Below are 17,235 nucleotides of genomic sequence, written 5' to 3'. Positions count from 1 at the left end.
CTATAACAAAAAGGACAACTATATACATATACATATAGATAATCAAAAAATACTTGATATATATATATATATATATCTTAAATAGTAAAAAATATAAATAAATATATATGTTACCCTCTACAATGACATAGAACACTTCAAAGACAAATTCAACACTGTACAAAACTACATATGAATATACATTTGTATATATAAAATACAAATACAAATACAAATACATACACATACCCCCAAAAATTTTATAATACATTTGTGACATAATACAACTGTCTAATTGCAGTTGAACTACACATTTCTTCTTCTTTATGTAGGTGTCACAAATATTCTTACGAAAAAAAATCTTGTACTGCTCCTTTGATAACATTCCCTTAATACGTTCTTCAATATCATTGACTCTGCGTCATCCTATATGTGGTGCAAATCTTGGAAGTACTCTTTCCATGAATATTTGATCATGCGGCACCTATAGAACAAAATAATGACACAAATCTATATTACATGTACTTTTCAAAAGAAAAAATACAAAACACATAGTATGCATATTTTTTTTTTACATAATACATATTACATTACAAAACAAAATATATATAGCTCTGTATATGTATTTACAGAATACATTATATATATATATATATAGTTGTATTTGTTACTGTTTAAGATATGCATTTGTATTTTCTTGTTTTATATGTGTCACCTTTATATTTTGCAAATACATATGAAGATATATAACATAGTTATGTTTGTTACTTTTTAGTATGAATTTGATATGTATTTCGTAAATACATATTACAGTCATATTTTATATTTTTTGTATGGTAATATACATATGGATCAGAACATATATTGCACATCACCTATAAGCTAATAAGAATTCAAATATAGATACTACTTTAAACTAAACTAAGAACATTCCACGTGAAGTTCAAAAACTTCAAATATAGAGAATAATATTTCAAATTGCATGTTCAACAGGTCAAAATTAAGTTTCGAATTAGTTCCAAATTCAATTATGATGTATGCAGTTGAGTTTTTTCAATGTATATTTGGTAGTCAAAATTTTTCTTAATCTTCAATGTTTCATTGAAAAAAATACAATAATAATGAAACTTACCTGACGATGAGGAAGATGAACGATTAGCGGCAATCGGTGGAACTCAGAGCAGCTGGCGGAGACTTCAAAGACGTATAATTTCAATTTGGGAATAATTTGGAATCCGAATTTAAAAATTTGATGAAGCAGGATATTGATCTATAATATGAGAAAAATATGCGCAATTTAAAAAAAAGGTGATATTGGAGAGAAGTAAAATAATGGATTGAAAAAGAAAAAGATATGGTTAAATTGGAGAGACATAAAATAATAGAGTGAAAATAGAAAAAAAGAGTGAAACACGCATGTGTAGAGTTAATGGGCAAAAAATGCTACTTTTGCTATAAAATATAATTTTGTGAAAGTGTAGTTATTTCTTGTAATTATGTCTTAAGTTTGTAAGTTCCTATAATTTCTCCTATTTGTTTTCTCTGTATTTGGGCCTTTGCTTGCTTGTAATTGAGCTCCAAAATCTTAGGCCCAAATTGTGCCCTTGAGACTGGCCCATCTGTATGTCTAGATTATGCAAATAATCCAACTTTGACAAATAGCTCTTTTTTATTTAAAACACAGTCAAACCTTTTGGACTTTTGTCTTCTTCAATATTTTCCATAGTGATTCGTATTTTTAAGAGATTGTGTAACACCACACATTTTTTAGCTAGAATTTGAATCGTTCATTTTATGTGTATAGACCTAAACCCAATGATTTCTATTTAGATATAAGCGTGAATATCAATTCTTTAGGGTGGGAAAATCTTTGAAAATGGATTGAATTCATAAACATCTCTTAGCTCAAAATTGAGTTGAGAACTTTTTTACCTATTGAATTTTAGTTCATAATTTTAATTAGGTCAACTTTCAATGACTATTACTCCTAGACTATAACGAGTTATGTGGCCTACTATATATAAAATTAAATATCTTTGAGTCTTCTTTTCAAAACTACTGATCGTTTGTCAATCTAAATTTAGATTAAAAGGTTATGAGCATTTTAGTAAGACACTGTCCAGGGTGTATGATGGCCATGTGAGGCAATGTTTATGTGGTGCGAATGGGGTCGTGGGGTACAGATAGAGCAATGTGATGGGGCCCGCAGTATGACCCTCCCTTCCCAGTTGTTAAAATATGTTTTTTCCTTATTAAATCAAGGGCAAAATGGTCCTTTACCCCCTATAACTCCCCCAATCCATTTTTATAGCCCTAAAGTTGTCCTAAACTAGTAGAATCTCCCAAATTCCTCATTCTCTTCCTCCCAAGAACATTAAGAAGGATTTATCAATTCCAAAGCTTGTAGATTCCAAACTTAAGGTTCTTATTCAATTTTCCTCCTTCAAAAAGTATGTAGAATGACTTAAATTATATAGGGGTAGTACTTTAGCAAATTGTATAGGGGTAGTACTTCAAAAAGTTTCCAAATGAACTAATTCTTGAATGGAGGGGTAGTACTTCAAAAAGTTTCCAAGTGAACCAATTCTTGAATGGGGGTAGTACTTTATCACTTAGGGGTCTGCTTGTTTCGTACCTTAGAGCGAGAAAATAATATTCCAAGGATGTGTCTACCATATTGTTTGAGTTAAAGACTATAGTACAGAGACTCCAAATCTTAAGTCAGTTTAAGTAGTGAGGGAATTTCCAAATGTGTTTCTCAAAGATCTTCTCGGAGTGCCTTTCGAAAGGGAAATTAACTTTAAAATAGACCTTCTTCCAGATACCCAACCTATATTTATTCCTTCCTATAGAATTGCTCCATCAGAGCTTAGGAAGTTAAAATAATAGTTGAAAGATCTCTTAGATAAGGGATTCATCAAGCCTAGTGTTTCCCCATAGGGCGCTCCAATCATTTTCGTGTGAAAGAAAAATTTTTCTCTTAGAATGTGCATCGATTACCGTCAGTTGAACAAAGTCACAATCAAGAATAAGTACCCACTACCCAAAATTGATGACCTGTTCAACCAAATTTAGGGTGCCAGTTATTTCTCTAAGATCGACCTCAGATCCTGCTATCATCAGCTCAGAGTCAGAGAATGTGACATTCCAAAAATAGCTTTTAGAACTCGGTATGGTCACTTTGAATTTTTAGTCATGTTATTTGGTCTAACAAATTCCCTAGCAACTTTCATGGACTTTATGAATTGAGTGTTCAAACAGTACTTGGACATGTTCATTATAGTCTTCATAGATGATATCCTTATCTATTCCTGTAGTGAAAATGATTATGCAGACCACCTCAGAATAGTATTACAGACTCTTAGAGCCTATCAGTTTCTCACGAAATTTAGTAAGTGCGAGTTTTGTCTAAGATAAGTATTTTTCCTTGGCCATATTATTTTTGATGATGTCATTAGAGTCCACCCTCAAAATACTGAAGCAGTAAGAAATTAGCCCAGATCCATTTCTCCATCAAATATCGGGAGTTTCTTAGGTTTGGTTGGATATTATCAATGATTTGTTGAAGTTTTTTTATCTATTACATCCCCCATGTCCAGATTAACTCAAAAGAAAGTCAAGTTTCAGTGGGCAGATTCTTGTGAGAAGAGTTTTCAGGAGTTGAAGACTCGACTCACCTCAGCCCTAGTTTTGACCTTGCCAGATGGTTTAGATGGGTTTGTTGTTTACTATAATGGTTTTAGAGTTGGTTTGAGGTGTGTTTTAATGCAGAGAGGTAAGGTCATAGTCTATGCCTCTAGACAGCTTAAGCCCCATGAGAGAAGTTATCCTACCGGTGATCTTTAGTTAGCAGTGGTTATGTTTGCCTTGAAAATATAGAGGCATTATCTGTATGGGTGCAAGTTGATATGTTCATGGACCATAAGAGTTTGCAGTATGTGTTTTTACAGAGGGAGTTAAATCTTCATCGGAGAAGGTGGTTAGAATTGTTGAAAAACTATGATATGAGTGTTTTGTATTATCTGGGCAAGGCCAATGTAGTAGAAGATGCCCTTAGTAGATTATCTATAAGCAGTGTCGCTCATGTTGAGAATGATAAGAAGAAGTTAGTTTAGGAGGTTCATCAGTTGGCTAGGTTAGGCGTTCTTTTGGTTGACTTAGATGAGGGTAGTGTATGGGTACATAATAGTTCAGAATCTTCTTTGGTTTCCAAAGTGGAAGAAAAGCAAGATAGGGATCCCACTCTAGTTAGGTTAAAGGAGTCAACCAGAGATCATAAAGTAAAGGTTTTATCCCAAGGGGGAGATGGTGTGTTGCGTTGATAAGATAGACTATGTGTACCAGGTGTAGATGGTTTGAGACACTGAATTCTTCCAGAAGCGCATGGTGTGCGTTACTCTATTTACCCAGGAGATGCTAATAAGTACTGTAATTTGCGGGAAATATATTGATTGAGCGGTATGAAAAAGAATATTGCAAAGTTTGTAGCCAAGTGTGCTAATTATCAGAAGGTCAAGGTTGAGCACCAAAGACTTACTGGTACTATGCAGGAGTTCAGCATCCCCACTTAGAAGTGGGAAGAGGTGAACATGGACTTTGTGACAAGGTTGCTTTGTTCATGTCATCAGCATGATTTAATTTGGGTTATTGTAGACAGAATGACCAAATTAGCCCATTTCTTGCCAGTCCATACTTCTTATTCAGCCGAGGATTATGCCAAGATCTATATTAGAGAGTTGGTTAGGTTGCATGGAGTCCCATTGTCCATCATTTCAAGTAGAGGTACTCAGTTTACCTCTCTCTTTTGGAAAGCTTTTCAGAAGGGTCTTGGTACTCAAGTTTATCTCAGTCAGTCTTTCACCCTTAGGCAGATGTCAAGCAGAGAGAACTATTCAGAACTAATAGGACATGTTGAGAGCTTGTGTTATCAACTTTCAGGGCAGTTGGGACGATCACTTGACATTGATTGAATATGCCTACAATAACAACTATCATTCCAGTACTTAGATGGCTCCATTTGAGGCTCTATATGGGAGGAGATGTAGATATCCTATTGGTTGGTTTAAGGTAGGTGAGATTGTGTTGATAGGGCCAGATCCAGTATTTGATGCAGTGGAGAAAGTTCAGGTAATTAGAGGGAGGCTTAAGATAGCCTAAAGCCGTTAGAAATCATATGCAGATATGCGTAGGAGGGATATCGAGTTTGCAGTTGGAGACTTGGTTTATTTGAAAATCTCTCCTATAAAGGGAGTTTAGAAGTTTGGCAAGAAGGGAAAGCTTAGTCCTCGATATGTTGGCCCTTACAAAATCTTGAGCCAAATATCTTATGAGCTTAAGTTGCCTGTAGATTTGGCATCCGTTCACCCAGTATTCTATGTTTCTTTATTAAACAAGTGTATTGGTGATCCAGCTGTAGCTGTTTCCTTAGAAAGTACAGATGTTTAGGATGGCCTTTTCTTACAAAGAGATCCCAGTTGAGATCCTAGATCGTCAGATTCGAAGATTAAGGAACAAAGAAGTTTCCTTGGTTACAGTTTTATGGTGGAATAAGTCTGTTGAGGGAGCTACTTGGAAAGCAGAAGCAGATATGACAACCAAGTACCCTCACCTCTTTTCCACAAACTCAAATTTCAGTTTAATGTAACAGTTTTCCCTTAGATTATCTCTTTTCCATTCTCATTTCCAGCCATATAATCACATTCATGTCATTGCATGCATTCACGAACCAGTTGAGTCAGTCACCATGTTCAAACTCAGTCATGAAATCACATTTTAGTTGTGCATATTCCGCATGTGATCTCAATACCTCAAAAATTCTCAACTTAACCAGTCTTATTCGAGGATGAATGCTCCCAAGGGGGAGATATTGTAAGACCCTGCAAGATCCTAACTCGTTTCAGCTCACTCTTGCAAGCTAAAGGATTCTAAGACTTAGAAAAGTTCACTAGTGTTAAGACTTAGTCATTTCCAAATCCCCTTAAACTTTGACGATTTTAATTCCAAACTTCCCAACCTTAGAATGTCGATTTTTAAGTTGATTCATGATTGGGGTGGTCGATAGCATGTCTCGGGTAAGTTTTAGATTTTTCGGGCGAGGTGTGAGGCTTGTTTGGATGTTCAAACCAGCGAGTCAGTGCAATATGGTCGTCGTGCTACTTATCGCATTAGTGGGGTGCAACACGATACGTCACTTATCGAGTCACTGGCCACGTTCATCTTAATTAATTTTGGGTCTATGAGGGTATTTTAGTCTTTTTCCCTCACTTTATCTCAGCCATAACACGGGATTAGAGTCTTAAAATAGCATTATTTACCTCTTGTTTTAGATTTTCTCTCAATTGAAAACATTTCCTCTCAAGAACAAACCCTAGCCCTTTCAACATTCAAGATCAATCTTTAAGAAATTCACTAAGACTCTCACGAATTCTACAACGAAGGTATGTCATATATTCATTCATGGGTCCTTTTCACCCATAGAGTCTAAGAATCTGCTTTAAAGTTTAAATAATGATATTTACATGTTAATATGAATTGTATCCATGAACTTCCATGAATTTTGATTTTTATTCCATGTTTACATATGTTTTCGTTGGAATTAGCTCTTGACATGTTTGAAGGATAAAAATTGCATGTTAAATCCTTAAGCCGTAATTTTAGTATTAAAATTATGTTTCTATCACATATTTTAAACTATCTCCATGCTTTAACTCATGACCCTTAATTGTTTGGTGAAATACCTAAGTAATGATTTTGGGATAATGCTTACTTATTATGGTATCAAATACTCCCATGTGTTCTTATTGATATTTCTACCGAGTCCTGGGGGTTGTGAATACTCAAAAAACTTAGTTGTTTACTTAGTCTCAGTACTTTCAGAATGGTTTCAGATATCTTAGAGTATTAACAGTTTATCCAGTTATTATATCGGTCAAACTTAGATTAGTTCATTAATTCGTGTCAGTTCAGTTGGGAGTAGAATTTAGCACTGAGAGAACCCAGGGATGGGGACTCACCTGCCAATTGAGGGTGTGACTTTTAGCAGCAGTCCCTGCATTCCAAAACTATATAGCCAACGTAGATTTGAGATATTAACCTGCCAGTTAAGGGTTGACACATCTCACCAGAGCACCTTTCAGTAGAGAGTGACTCTTTAGTCTTTCGGTATTTTAGTGGATCCACACAGCTAGTGTTAATACCCGTGGCATGGTACTGACACCCTTCAGACTGGGGTCACAGGTTGGACCCCAATTAGCTCATATTGGGGCACGTCGATTAGATGATACCTCCTACAGTCTCAGTTAAGTATTCAGCATAGAGTTCAGTTTCCAGTTTGTTTGACCATAGCATACAATTATCAGTTATTCAGTGTCAGTATTTCAGTACTTCAGTTTATAGGCTATTTCAGTATCATGTTATATGCTTGGTCATGCATCCATAGATTTTACATCTTTCATGTATATCATGTATAAGTTATCTCATGTTATTCATTTAGTCAGCTATTATTCAAGTACATAAGCCCATATATATCAGCCTAACCCCATCTGGCATACCAGTACATCCAAAGTACTAACCGCATACTTATTTCTTGTGCTATAATGTATCATATCATAGGTTTGGATGCTCATATTCACGACCACACCTAGACCTCCCAGCGCATCAGTAGCAACAGCAGTGGTGAGTCCTTATATTCCAAAGACCATTTAGGTTTATTTCAGTTCAATAGTCAGCCGACGTTAGTTGGGGACTTGTCCCATCAATTCCACAGTCAGTTAGTTAAAGGCTTTCATACACTTTCAGACAGTTAGTCAGTTATCAGTTGTTATTGACAGTCTTTACAACATTGTTTTCAGTCATTATTTCTTAGGCATATTAATTTAAAGATATTTTTAAATGTTTAAACATTATGGCGTGTCCATCTTTGTTTTCCATATATGTGTATCCTTTGTTATCAGTTTGTTCAGTGCTCACAGCAGGTACCAACTCATGGGTTAACATGTGGTCACTTGTGACTGTAAACACCGTGTGACATCCAAGGTGTACTCTTTGGACATTACGTAAAGAGGCTAGAGGAAGTTAAGCATTGTGCCCTTGGAAGAAATGTCATAGCACGAAGTTAGTACTTTTTCTATAATAGTTTATTAGGGAGGGTCTAACAGTTATGTGTATAGGGATACCCCCAAGGTGCTAAGTGTTGTTCTTATAAATTTAATGAGAGGATATGTTTACAAGTTTAGGATAGTGACCTTTGAGCTAAGAGGTAGATAGTAAACTAAGGCTGATCTTGAATTTTCTCATGGTGGAGAGTTTCAGGAAAGAGTCATGATAAATCTACTCTAATTCTAGAAAATTCCTCCTACTTTGGTTTAAGAAGACATTCGACCAACATCTTATATATTCAAGTCATGTCTATGCGTAAGGTCAGAATTCCCTAAACAACTTATGTTCGTGCTCTAACCTCTAAACTATAAGTAATAACGACTCTTAGAAATCCAACCTTTCAATTACACAAGATTTATGTTATAAAGTTCATGATCCATAAACCTATGTCTCACTTTATGATTAGTTCTAAGAAACTATACTTTTTGTATGTTACTATAATACCCCACAAGATCCTAGATAAGTTTTCAACTATTCGTTATATGTTTAAAGGCCCCAAAGAAACTATGCCAATCCATAATTAAGTTTCATGACCTTTAACCTTGTGTATGAAGTGCTTTTGATGTGAATTATGATCATAGAAAGCACTTAGAGCAAAGTTGAGTTAAAAACACTAGCATCGATTGAGTTTTAGTATCCTATCCTACAAGGGTAAACTTTAAACGAGTTTAACATATAAAATATATAGAGTTTTGGAGCTCAAGAGCCACCAAATGATATCTCTTTGAGTCTTATTTCCATCGCTTCTGATTTCACCTTAATCCAATAGCGGAGTAGAAAGTTATGCTCATTTTACTTCGGAGTGTCCGTCTGTCAACAAGGTGATGGCTTGAGTGATAAGCCATCAACTAAGTAAGGACCTATCAACCTCGTCGTCAGCCTTAACTAGAAAATACCCAATATTACTTAGGAAAGGTGACAACTAGGTTGATAAGCTATCAACTAATTGATAAGCTATCAACCAAGTCATCACCCTTAACCAAAAAGTGTCCAAGTCCAGCTAAAGGGTGACGACTAGGTTGATAAGTCATCAACAAAAATTCCTACAATTCTTATTCAGTTTTCTTAGGGGTAATTTGTTCTTTTTCTCACAGTTAATTCCCTTTTCATGAATTAAAACCTCTAATACATGCTATTTTGCCCCATTCTCCATCAGCTATCAAACGTAAAAACTCTTCCTCTTTCCTCCAAGAACAAAAATTCAAGTTTCTTCTGAAGAATTCAAACATCCAAGGTCCCAATTCCAAGCTTCTTCTTCAAAGATTCAAACAATTAAGGTATGTGGGGTATTAATCAATGAGTTCCTTCCACCCATTGAGTCCCAAAATCCCTTTTTATTCAAGTATGAAATTTTATCCTTTTTTGTGAAAATATCTATTCTAATTATGCAATTAATCCATGTTTTCCTTAGTAGTTTTGAATTCAACTATGTCAATAAGTTTTACCATGTCAATTATGCTCTTATATGATTTAAGTCATAATCACACATACTATGTTCAAATTAATACCATGTCAATTTGTTAAATTAAGAATTTAAACCATGTGAACATATTGTCCTATCAAGTTTAACACACCCTCATACTCAAAATCATGATTTTCATCAGTTGAGTCAAATGCACTATGTTTTGGGATGACAAATTATGAAATTTTCTTACAAGTTTGCTATGATGTAATTTTACTTAAGTTATTATTCAGTGCTGGAGGGTTATGAATACCCGATACCTATATTTTTGTACATGTTTACTATTTTAAGTAACAAGTCATCAGTCAGATCATAATTCATTATCATCACATTCAGATTGTCACATTCATGATGAGCACTTAACAATTATGATATCCAGTTAACTTTAATCAGTCCCAGTGTCAGTTTAGTTAGGAGTACGATCTAGAACCAAGCGAACCTAGGGATGAAGGCTCACCAGCCAGTAGAGGACTAGACTATTAGTAGTAGTCCCAAAGTTCTAGAACTATGTAGCCATCGTAGGTTATGAGATGTCACCTGCCAGTAGAGGACTGACAATCTCTTAGGGGTTACCTGGTAGGACTGACACCCTATTTCTTTGGGACACCAGTTTCAAGGATTCACACAGCCAGTATCAGTACCCATGGCAAGGTACTGACACCCTTCTAACTAGGGTTATATGTTGGACTCTGATTAGCTTAGATTGGGGAATGTTGGTTATATCATAGCTCCCACAGTTTCAGTTAGTACTCAGTTTATATCAATTCAGGTTTTCTTGACGAAGTAATCAGATTACCAGTTATTCAGTCAGTTAGGTTTATAGATTATTCAGATCATGTCAGTACATGCTTTGCTTGGTCTTGCATTCATTTTACATGCTCATTATTCATACATGATCCTTAGTACAACTTTACAACATATCAAGCTTTACATGAGATTTACATACAACATTCATATTTTTACCGCTTCCCATATTAAAGAATTATTTTTAGCTCATGATTTATAAATTTCACTGTGACTTATCGTCTCTATGCACAAACATGTTTTAAAATGCATATTTCAGCAACTAACTTATTTCCTCGACTTTAAAGCATATTTTAAATATTTCTATGTTTAGTGCATATCCTATATACTCAGTACATTCCAAAGTAATGACCACATATGTATTTGTGGCTATATTCCTTCATAATGTAGGTACCAGATGCAGTCTACACACCAGGGCTAGATAGTTCTCAGCATTCAACTAGCAGGTGATAAGTTCTCTTATTTCAGGGACTCCAGTCAATTGCAGTTCATATATTATATTGTTATTATTCTTATGTATTAATTTGTGATAGTTGGAGGCATGTCCCATCCACCTACAATCAGTATAGTAGAGGCTTCATAGCTAGTCAGTCAGAATTATTTTATGTGATTCAAGTCCCTTCTTAAGATTTTATCATGTTGCAAACTTTTATAGTATCATATTTATTCAGATTATCTCATGATTATACGCTTAGTTATTTAACATTCATATATATATATATATATATATATATATATATCAAATCGGTTGCTTAAGTATCATGCCAGTACATGGGTTAGCTTGGGATCACTTGTGGTTCTAAGCACCATGTTACGACTAGGGGGTAGTCTTGGCTCGTGACAAACTTGGTGTCAGAGCACAAGGTTCAAGTTTCCTAGGGTGTCTATGAAGTCGTATCTAGTAGTGTCTATCAAAATGGTACGGAGATGACTGTACTTTTTTCGGGAGGCTAAAGGGCATTTAAGAAATATTCCCTTCTTTCATGTCTCAAATCATGCAGTAGAGATGTTCTCTAAGAAACTTATTCAAAATCTTACATTTCTCCATTTATGCCAACCCTGCCTTTATTTTGGGTAACAGAAATAGTTAAGCTTAAATTTCTACTAATAGAGTTTCCTCAGACAATCTCTACGGACAGTTATAGGATTACATGTGGGCTCAAAAGGGATCTCATCAGTGCCTTTGTGTTTCAAAGTTTTAAGGGTTTCAATCATGCTCATGAAAATCCTGCACTAAGCCAAAGTCAGATGTGCTCACAGATCCCTTCTTAGAATCCTATAATAGCATATGATCTAGAGTTAGAAGCATGAACCCAAAAGTTTAGCAACAGTAAATTGGGATAGTGTTTATCTAAATTTAGTTAATTATGCATCTATAGTGGTAGTTTTATGAAAGGTGAACAAGTAGGCTTGAAACAGTATATACAAGAATTTAAGTTTATTGATTTGAAATTAAGTATGATGATATGGGTATGATCCAGATGTGTACCCAAGGTGATATAGGATTGTATTATTTCTGATTTTTTAAATTGTGTGTGCTTAGACAGTACCTTTGAGTTGTTAAGTGTGAATGAGGCTAGTAATGTAGTATATGATATAGTATATTAGTAGGCTATGTAGGAAAAGAGGCATATTATGTGATTAGTGAGGCAAGTATGTTGTCGAGAAGGGTGTAAGTATGTGATGATGATTGCTAAAGCTAAAGAAAGTTAAGGATAGTATATATTAAGAGAGTGTTCAAGAATGAAGTTAGCGTAGTTCATTAGAAAGTTTAGGAATATCCATGTTAAGTGTTAGAATCTAAGTTTGAATCTTGGATGATTGAGCTAATAGAAAGAAAAGTTGAAATTCTAGATGGTATGAACTAAGGGTATGGTGATACCCCTGAAGATTCTAGGTTAGTAAGTGTTTAAGTTATTATATGATGACTTTGGGGCTGTAGAAAGCTAAGAGTTGTATCTCAGAAGAAAGTACTAGCAGTGGGCTTTGCACTTTAAGATACAGTCTTTTAGGGTGAATTTATTATTTATGTGTATAGTTATATCTCGGACTTTAGAGTAGAGTGGTTGTAGTTCAGTTTAGAGATTATTGCAGGGGTCTACAGACTTAGAATGATGGTTGAAATCTAAGGGGGAGATGATAGATAAAAAGAACCAAGTCAGGTTCTCAGATTCTAGTAGTGATGATAGTGTATTGTAGAACACCTGTAGGGGAGGAATATGTCTGGCCCATTCTTATCTTTGTGAAAATTTTTGTACTTCAGTCATCACGACATCTACACATGCCTTACAAATCAGCTCCATGATCATAGCTTATATTCATGAAATTTCCATAGAATCATGTACTCTCCCAGTTCCAAGTTTAAGAAGTTTCAATTCACTCAGAAGCACGACTCCTATTACAAGAATTTATGAACTCCAAACTCAAGTCATGCAACTCATGACCGATGTATTCATGATTTATAGTATACTCAGTTCCCATAACTCATGGTGCACCCTTAATGACCAGCGAAATTCAAATTATGTCATGTGTGTCCTCAGTTTAGATCTTTTTAATAAAATCATGCCTTTGATACTCTATTCATATAACCTCATTTAAGTGTCAAAGTTATGTATAGTTTCATGCTTTAGGTCCTCATGTTCTAACCATGCAGTGACCTTTTCTTATGAAATAATAGTGGTGATGAATAATGGTTTAGATAAAAGAGAGTAAATATTCCTCGTTAGGGAAGGATTGTGGTATGCATGCTTTATCTAAGGCTATAACTATGAAGGAATATTGAGGCAAAGCTTTGGTATATGTCATGGTTAGTTGAGAATTATACGTGTGTCTTCTTGGTAATAATGCAAGAAAGTTGTCATTGATAGAGATGTAAAATTCCAAGGTGGTTTGGTTGACCAGAAGTTTATATGCGGTTATAATGATAGGCTTGAATGTTATGTTTGTGTATATATGGATAAATATATTATGTGTTAGTAAATTCCTAGTAAGAGGTTGAAGTTAATTGAGGTAAGGAGTATTATTCTTGAGATGAGAGCTGTGAAAACACATGGGATATTAAATCCATGGTAAATACTAAAGTTATGGTATTATGTGTAGTACCTTGTGATTTTGAGTTAGGCTTGAATCTGGTGAGAGTATGTAGTTCAACTCAGACTTTGGCTAGAATGGTTATATGTATCCATGTGAGAATTATAAGGTGTATCAAATGAGCCTAGTATTTGAGAGGAAAAACATAGTTGAGGGAGTATTTGAGAAGTGTAGCTAAGCTTGAAAGTGGCCAGTTGCATTGCCTAAGGCATAGTAATTCTACCTAGCTTATGTTTTATAGGCCTCTATTCCACATTATAAAGTTGTAGCTATATTGTGATTCCTTATTCAGATCATGCCTAAGATTTTTTACTCCCTAATGTTACTAGAATTTGTTGGAAAGATGATTGGAGAAATACTCCAGTTGGGTATAAACTTTTGGTATGAGTTAGTCTATATAGCCAATAATTCAGTTTAGCAATCAGACAAATAAGCTCCTATGGTTTTCCATCTTTCCATCTAGTCTTACTATCTAAAGTTTCATGAGTATGGCTATTCCATGAGGTAACTTATTCACATCCATGCAAATTGTGAATTCAGTTCAGTCTATGCATCATGTTTCGAATTCAGATATTTAGATATGATTTAGTTCATGAGTGTTCAGTGCATGATCTCAATTTTCTTAGTATTCCAGCGCAGACAATTTTATTCGAGGACGAATGATCCTAAGGGGGAGATATTGTAATACCCCACAAGCTTTTAGATAAGTTTCCAACTATTAGCTATATGTTTAAAGGCCCCAAAGTGATTATGTCAAGCCATAATTAAGTTTCATGACCTTTAACCTTGTGTATGAAGTGTTTTCGATATGAATCATGGTCATAGGAAACACTTAAGAGTAAAGTTGAGTTGAGAACACTAGTATTGATTGAGTTTTAGTATCCCATCCAACAAGGGTCAACTTTAAACGAGTGTAACATCTATAATATATATATAGAGAGAGAGCTCAAGACCCACTAAATGAAATATCTTTGAGTCTTCTTTCCAACGCATCTAATTTCACCTTAATCCGATAACAGAGTAAAAAGTTATGCTCATTTTACTTCGAAGTGTCCATCTGTCAATAAGGTGACGACTTGAGTGATAAGCCTTCAACTAAGTGATGAGATATAAACTTCATCATCAGGATTAACTAGAAAATACCCTATATCACTTAAGAAAGGTGACAACTAGGTTGATAAGCCATCAACTAGTTGATAATCTATCAGTTGTCACCCTTAACCAGAAAGTGTCCAAGTCCATCTAGAGAGTGACGACTAGGTTGATAAGTCATCAACTAGTTGATAAGCTATCAACTAAAAATTTTTGCAATTTTTATACAGTTTTCCTAGAGGTAATTTGGTATTTTCCTCACATAAAACTCCTCTTCCACAAATTAAAACAACCAATACATGCTATTTTGCCCCATTCTCCATCAGTTATCATACGTAAAAACCCTTCCCATTTCCCCCAAGAACAAAAATTCAAGTTTCTTCTGAAGAATTCAAGCATCCAAGGTCCCAATTCCAAGCTTCTTCTTCAAGGAATCAAACAATTAAGGTATGTGGGGTATTTATCAATGGATTCCTTCCACCCATTGAGTCCCAAAATTCCTTTTTGTTCAAGTATGAAATTTTATCCTCTTTTTTGAACATATCCATTCTAATTATGCAATTAATCTATGTTTTTCTTAGTAGTTTTGAATTCAAGTCATGTCAATATTTTTTCCATGTTAATTATGTTATTATATGATTTAAGCCTCAATCACTCATATTATGTTCAAGTTAATATCATGTCAATTTGTTAAATTATGAATTTAAACCATGTGAGCATGTGGTCCTATCAAGTTTAACATACCCCCATACTCAAAATCATGATTTTCATCAGTTGAATCAAATGCACTATGTTTTGGGACTATGAATTATGAAATTTCCTTACAAGGTTGTGATAATGTTATTGTACTTAAGTTATTATTTAGTGCTCAGGGTAATGAATACCTGATACCTATATGTTTGTACATGTTTCCTATTTTAAGTAATAATTCATTTAGATTATGATTCGTTATCATTACATTCAGATTATCATATTCATGATAAGCACTTAATAGTTGTGATGTTTAGTTAACTTTAATCAATCCCAGTGTCAGTTCCATTGGGAGTAGGATTTAGCACCAAGAAAACCTTGGGATGAAGACTCACCCACCAGTAGAAGACTGAGACCTTTAGTAGAAATCCCTAAGTTCCAGAACTACGTATCCAGCATAAGTTATGAGATGTCACCCGCTAGTAGAGGATTAACAATCTCTTTGGGGTCACCCGTCAGTAGAGTACTGACACTCTATTCCTTTGGGACACCAATTTAGTAGATTCACACAATCAGTATCGGTACCCGTGGCAAGGTACTGACACCCTTTCAAATGGGGTTACAGGTTGGACCTCGATTAACTTAGATTAGGAAATGTCGGTTACATTATAGCTCCCATAGTTTCAGTCAGTACTCAGCTTATATTAGTTTAGGTTTTCTTGACCAAGTAATCATATTACTGATTATTTAGTCAGTTAGTTTTATAGATTATTCAGTATTCAAATCATGTCAGTACATGCTTTGCTTGGTCTTGCATCCATTTTACATGCTCATGTTTTTCTACTCAGTATTCAAGCATGATCCTCAGTATAACTTTATAACATATACAGCTTTTAATGAGATTTACATACAATATTTATATTTCTACCGCTTCCCAGCTTGCAGAATTATTTTCAGCTCATGATTTATAAATTTCATTGTGACTTACCGTCTCTATGTATAGATAAATTTTAAAATGCATATTTCAGCAATTAACTTGTGTCCTCAGCTTCAAAGTATGTTTTAAATATTTTCATGATCTAGTGCATATCCCATATACTCAGTACATTCCAAAGTACTAACCATATATATACGTTTATGGCTACATTCCTTCATATATAGGTACCAGATGTAGTCCACACACCAAGGTCAGGTAGTTCTCAGCATTCAACTAGCGGGTTATGAGTTCTCTTATTTTGAGGACTCTAGTCAGTTGTAGTTCATATACTATATTGTTATTATTCTTATGTATTGATTTGTGGTAGTTGGAGGCATGTCCCAGCCACCTACAATCAATAAAGTAGAGACTTTATAGATAGTCAGTCAGAGTCATTATATGTAATTCAAGTCCCTTCTTAAGATTTTATCATGTTGTAAACTTTCATAGTATCATATTTATTCAGATTATCTCATGATTATGCTTTTGCTCAGTTATTTAACAATCATATATATATTAAATCAGGTGCTCATGTATCATGCTAATACATGGGTTATCTTATGATCACTTATGGTTTTAAGCATTGTGTTATGACTAGGGGGTAGTCTCGGGTCATGATAGTTACCGACTCATTTTATGTTATGTCTAGCCTAAAGCGATACTATCTATGTAAATTCTTGATCATTCTCGGTTCTTAAAATAAGAAGCAATAGCTTCAAGAAGCATCCTTGTTATATTGCTCAAATTTATGAGCCTCGAATTTTATTATACAACTCATGATAAATATGCTCATGTTTCTCACTGTGGCTAGTCCTAAGAACTTATGTTGTGTTATGTTTATGCCCGAACGACCCTTTATTTATGATCTGGGCATTTGATATTTGAAGCACTTCGTGCCCACTGTATTGTATCTTACATCACAGACCCTACCTTGAGTAGTGCAACAAAAATACATTCTAATTGAAAGGTACAGCTCCTATTCCTG

Source organism: Capsicum annuum, chromosome 6 (assembly GCF_002878395.1).
Source record: "Capsicum annuum cultivar UCD-10X-F1 chromosome 6, UCD10Xv1.1, whole genome shotgun sequence".
Taxonomy (NCBI): domain Eukaryota; kingdom Viridiplantae; phylum Streptophyta; class Magnoliopsida; order Solanales; family Solanaceae; genus Capsicum; species Capsicum annuum.
Note: the sequence above shows the minus strand (reverse complement) of the source record.